Raw genomic sequence first — 6,751 nt, forward strand, 5'->3', positions numbered from 1 at the left:
GCTGTAATTCCTTTTGTTTTTATACTGCTTACGTGGGCAGGTCCTGTCATATACTTCCTGAAATATATGTAAAAATTGTTCATATGCTTTATCTAAATCTTCCTCTCTATATACTGCTTCCCATTCCTGCCCCATTAATTCCTCCTTAAGCCTCCATACTGTTTGTTCATTAATCACCCTCCTGTAGTACAGTTTTGCTGTTTGCCTTTCTTTTCTAATATGGCAGTCATAAACCAGAAATACCGCATATCAACCACAATCAGGTGATGAAATCCAAAACCAGGTTTTGTGGTACAACCAAAACATTATTAAAGATTGGCCATTAAATATGATCATTATTACTAAACTGATGTTCAAAAAAGGAATGTTGTTTGCCAGTGATCTTTTGGACAGTAGGGGAAATCATGCCTTATGACACTGAAATTATCCTATCCATATTTCTGTTTAAATTGCTAAAAAAAAAAAAGCTGACACATTGGTTGTAGTCATTTTAATAAGTTTTGGATCCCATTTACTGTATATATTTTTATATTCAATGGAACAATGGAATCTCTTCAATAATTGCTACACTTCCACTGTTAAGCTACAAGGGATGGGAAATATTATCAAATATCTGTGCCAGAAATCTAGCTTGGGCTGCCAAGTAATACATTTTAAAATCTGGAAGAAATCCACCTTGATCATAGCCTAAGATTAATTTGTTCCAGCTAAGTTTGGGTGTCTTGGAGTGCCAGATAAAATGTGTAATTATACTATTATGAGTAGAGAAGCAAGAAACTGGGATATTGATGGGGAAGTGACTGAAACATAAAGAAATCATGTTCATGAATCATGAAATCATGTTCATCAGAATCAGATTCAGCTTTATTGGCCAGGTGTGTAGGACACATGAGGAATTTGACTCTGGTACATTGGCTCTCAATGTGTATGTACATATCCCCATGCAAGAGGCAAGTAAACAGTAAACCAGCGTAAGGCTGTGTAATATAACAAAATAAACAGTATTAACAAGCAACAAACAGTGCACACAATGCAAAATAAGCAGTATAAACAGGCTGTAAACAATGTAGACAGACAAAGGAATGCTCATTGTGAACGAGATAAATAGGAATAAAATTAGAGTACTTAAAACTAGAGACTGTACGGATCTGTATAATCTGTATGAGGTATACAGTGCCTTGCGAAAGTATTCGGCCCCCTTGAACTTTGCGACCTTTTGCCACATTTCAGGCTTCAAACATAAAGATATAAAACTGTAATTTTTTGTGAAGAATCAACAACAAGTGGGACACAATCATGAAGTGGAACGAAATTTATTGGATATGTCAAACTTTTTTAACAAATAAAAAACTGAAAAATTGGGCGTGCAAAATTATTCAGCCCCTTTACTTTCAGTGCAGCAAACTCTCTCCAGAAGTTCAGTGAGGATCTCTGAATGATCCAATGTTGACCTAAATGACTAATGATGATAAATAGAATCCACCTGTGTGTAATCAAGTCTCCGTATAAATGCACCTGCACTGTGATAGTCTCAGAGGTCCGTTTAAAGCGCAGAGAGCATCATGAAGAACAAGGAACACACCAGGCAGGTCCGAGATACTGTTGTGGAGAAGTTTAAAGCCGGATTTGGATACAAAAAGATTTCCCAAGCTTTAAACATCCCAAGGAGCACTGTGCAAGCGATAATATTGAAATGGAAGGAGTATCAGACCACTGCAAATCTACCAAGACCTGGCCGTCCCTCTAAACTTTCAGCTCATACAAGGAGAAGACTGATCAGAGATGCAGCCAAGAGGCCCATGATCACTCTGGATGAACTGCAGAGATCTACAGCTGAGGTGGGAGACTCTGTCCATAGGACAACAATCAGTCGTATACTGCACAAATCTGGCCTTTATGGAAGAGTGGCAAGAAGAAAGCCATTTCTTAAAGATATCCATAAAAAGTGTCGTTTAAAGTTTGCCACAAGCCACCTGGGAGACACACCAAACATGTGGAAGAAGGTGCTCTGGTCAGATGAAACCAAAATTGAACTTTTTGGCAACAATGCAAAACGTTATGTTTGGCGTAAAAGCAACACAGCTCATCACCCTGAACACACCATCCCCACTGTCAAACATGGTGGTGGCAGCATCATGGTTTGGGCCTGCTTTTCTTCAGCAGGGACAGGGAAGATGGTTAAAATTGATGGGAAGATGGATGGAGCCAAATACAGGACTATTCTGGAAGGAAACCTGATGGAGTCTGCAAAAGACCTGAGACTGGGATGGAGATTTGTCTTCCAACAAGACAATGATTCAAAACATAAAGCAAAATCTACAATGGAATGGTTCAAAACTAAACATATCCAGGTGTTAGAATGGCCAAGTCAAAGTCCAGACCTGAATCCAATCGAGAATCTGTGGAAAGAACTGAAAACTGCTGTTCACAAATGCTCTCCATCCAACCTCACTGAGCTCGAGCTGTTTTGCAAGGAGGAATGGGCAAAAATTTCCGTCTCTCGATGTGCAAAACTGATAGAGATATACCCCACGTGACTCACAGCTGTAATCGCAGCAAAAGGTGGCGCTACAAAGTATTAACTTAAGGGGGCTGAATAATTTTGCACGCCCAATTTTTCAGTTTTTTATTTGTTAAAAAAGTTTGAAATATCCAATAAATTTCGTTCCACTTCATGATTGTGTCCCACTTGTTGTTGATTCTTCACAAAAAATTACAGTTTTAAATCTTTATGTTTGAAGCCTGAAATGTGGCAAAAGGTTGCAAAGTTCAAGGGGGCCGAATACTTTCGCAAGGCACTGTATTTACAGGTATTGCACTGAGGGTTATTTGTCCCGTCATACTGTCGTGGGTCAAGTGTTCATCATAGTGATGGCCTGGGGGAAGAAACTGTCCTTGTGCCTGGTTGTCTTGGCGTACAGTGGCCTATAATGCTGTCCAGAGGGGAGGAGTTCAAACAGATTATGTCCCTGATTCTGATTCTGACACTAGTGATGTCCTGTCTCTATATTGGGCACATGTTCACTCATGCATAGGAAGTGATGAGTGTACAAAAACACATAGAGGAACCAAAAGAAACACTTTGGCAAGTGAAAGGTAAATATATTTGTGTAATTTTAATACTGTACTAATTCAATGCAGCTGTAAAAACTGTGATGCTAATCGTGATTAGCATTCTAGTGACATTAGAATATCTCTTGGTGTGGTAGTCTTAGAAAAGACACAAGGTAAATGTTGAAACTACCTCAGTGTATTCATATTAGCTTTTGGGTGATTAATGTGACTAAGAAGACAAATGTCTGTATTTATTAGAGAGCAGCAAGTAACTCTCTCTCCCTGTGAGCAGTAGCTGTCTCCTACTTTGCTACATTCTGAACTACTGTCACCAGCCAGAACTCTAGCATCAAGCCTGAAATCCATCTGCACATCAAAATACCATATTTAATAAAGTGCCATTAATTTATTTGCAGGGTCTTTTCGCAAAGATGTTCACAAATAAACTAGTGTTTATTCCTATGCTGGCAAGGCTTTTCTCTGGGTACTCCAGCTTCCTCCCACAGTCCAAAGACGTGCAGCTTAGATTAATTGGTGACTAAATTGCCCGTAGGTGTGTATGATTGTTTGTCTACATGTTAGGATTGTGTTAGAGAGCTGACCTGTCCAGGGTGTACCCTCACCTCTCACCCAGTGTGTTGGAATAGGCTCCAGCCTCCCATGACCTCTTCAGGTTAAGCGGTCTAGATAATGGAGAGAAACTTTATGACTTTAATTGCTCTGCGACACCAAGTGGTTGCTATCGTGAGACTTCAGGAGAATTCTGAAACTGAATACCTTTGGTAAGGAAGAACGATTCTAATATGTATCTGGATGACGTGTAAAAATGATTTACACTGAGAAAATCTAATGTTAAGAATTGGAGGTTTTGCTAGATGTTGAATCTTGAGTATCTCTTTGACTGTGGTATGCAAGTTAGTTTTTTTTATTTTGTATGAATCCATTACTGAAGGCTCCATCCAAGGCTGGTGAGTCACCTAACCAGGATCTGATCTTGATTGACCTCAGATGAATTTAAATCTTCCTGTGTGGTAGGCGCATTCATCTGCTCTCTGTGCATTCTGCAGGGACCTTGAGATTGAAATCTTACCATTAAATTTGTGAGAAAACCATAAACTGAACTAGAGGAAAAAATCCCAAGGGGGGTACAGCTTATTTTTATTTTTGATTTTTGGGCCCATTTTTTTGTTGTTGTTGTATGCATTTATACTCTGGGTTTAAATTCAAATATTTATCTACATTGTTCAGGGTAACAAATAAGCATATCTATAGAAACCAGTACACTGTTGGTTAAGCAAACATTTTGTGTTGGTTTCATTGGTTATCCTTCCTGCTCCAGTAGTGGAACCTAGCAGTTGATAAAGTAATATAACATCATTCATTATCTATACTGATTATCCTAACATGGGTTATGGGGTGGCTGGAGCCTATCCCAGCTGACATTAGGCTAACATACACACCCAGTCAGTCCCACAGGCAATTTAGAGTTGCCAATCAACTTTGGACTGTGGGAGGAAACCGGAGAACAAAAAGGCATTGAGTCGGCAGGGGTTCGGCCATGGAACATTCTTGTTGTCAGGCAGCAGTGCTAACCACTGTGTCACCATGCCATGCAGTAGTTTAGCATTCTACTTGATATTCTGACTTGGGTGTTACACGTACCCTGCCCTTAACCTATCACTATTCTAAAATTTAATGATTAACATGGTGGAGACCCACAAGGAAGGCTGCGTCCCTGCATTGTAAGCATGCAAGTAGGTTTCAGTCCCCACACTGTCAGTAATACCAGGAATACATACAGTTTGTATCTTATTAGGTTATACAGTACTTGTTCTAGGCTCTTTTTTAAAATCCCTTTCTACTGTCAGCTGAAAAAAACTTAGAAAAATCAACTGGGTGACTAGGTTTTTAGGTTGAAGACGTTTTCATCCAAGAGGCTTCATCAGCTCTGACTGACTGGCGTTGAGCCAGAGATATTTATCCCCCTCGGTGGTGTTTCAGTCCTTTGAAGGTCAATAATGTCCCCTAATGACTGGGTTGTTATAGCCCAGTATCAGTGATAGTCGTTACCTGTCTTTGAACCCCCACCTGTGGACTTACCCCTATTGTCCTGGTGGGCATGTTTGGGCAGAGATCTCAAAACAGAGTTGTAGATGGATGACAAGTTGTGTCTTAGTCCACCACCCCTATTTAGGTAGGGGTGTTCTATTTTTACAAAAATAGCTTCCTTGAGTCCTCTCTCAAACCAGTGATGTTCTCTGGAGAGGATCTGGACTTCACTGTCCTCAAAAGAGTGTCCTTTGTCCTTCAGGTGGAGGTGGACTGCTGACTCTGGTCCACTGGAGTTGACCCTCCTGTTTTGGGCCATGTGTTTTTGAAGCGGCTGCTTAGTTTCACCAATGTACATGTCATTACACTCCTGACTACACTTAATTGCATACACCACATCAATCTGTTTGTGTCTGGGTGTGTTGTCCTTCAGGTGGGACCAGTCTCTGCCGCAGGGTGTTCCCTGGCTCTAAGTTGACTGGGATATATTCTACTGTCGCTGTGATTCTGAATAATGGCATTTTGTGACTTTAACTTGTTTTTATCCTCCAAATCTAAACTGACAGCCAGGATTAATCTTGTTTTGTTTAAATAGTAATGATAAATGGACTTGTTCAATGCTTTTCTATGCATTGCAGCACACTCAAAGCCTGTAGCCTGGAGCCTCCAGCTGATTAGAATGTGTTACACCACAGCTGGAAAACATGTTGGAAACCTAAATCACTCTATGGGTGTGAAGAACTGAGGGAGTGATTCCAACAGGCAACATGTAAAAGTCATAGATACCTCCAACCTTGTCTTGTGTTTTGAAGCTAAGTTTTATTAAGGCTCTGGTGATATTTATGTGGCTTTAAATTAGTCAGCAGCACTGTTTCAATAAAGCAAACTTCTCTGCTCCCAATGAAATACAGGGTGCACTCAACAAAAAGATCAAACATCTATCAGAGACAGAACGGTGGGCAGTAGGAGGCCTCCTGCATACTGCCTCCTTAGTTACCACCTCCAAACATTTAGTGGTGTCCCTAATGCAGCCTTGATGCTGATTTTGTTTGGTCCATTTTTTTTTGTGCTTGATTGGCTGTTTCCTGGCTTGTGCCCAGCTGGGTGGAGTGGTGTTGCTGAGGCTGTGTTTATGCAAAACAGGTAGCACAGTGTAATTTTGGTATAACATTGTGCTTGGGCTTCTGTTTGTTCAAACATGACGCAAACAGGAGCACAAACACCAATTTTGTGGATTTAGTTGGCAACAGGACAAAAACAAAATCATATATTGTAAACCACTTTATATATGGTAAAGTCTGGAAATTGCTTGCTGACAGTAGCTAACATGGTTAAATAACACATGTTGACGTTTCTCTCAGTGTAAACACTGGTGACATTAGGTAGCTGGCAAATTTTCATTTTAAATCAATGTAGCTACTGGCTGGTTAGTACTATCTACCATGTCAACAGAAATATGTGCATACTATGTCCGAGTGATGTAATATAGCAACCAAATATATGTCGGGACAATGTCATTGCTTAGGTTGTGGAAAAGTGAAAGTCCAGGGTATGTTGTCTGCATGTAGTCTGTGTATGTTATCGTATCAGAATGTAACCACTACATTGTGGGTACATTGTGTATTGGTGACTGCAAGATTGTGCATAG

The sequence above is a fragment of the Monopterus albus genome, unplaced genomic scaffold, assembly GCF_001952655.1.
Source record: "Monopterus albus unplaced genomic scaffold, M_albus_1.0 scaffold114.1, whole genome shotgun sequence".
NCBI lineage: Eukaryota > Metazoa > Chordata > Actinopteri > Synbranchiformes > Synbranchidae > Monopterus > Monopterus albus.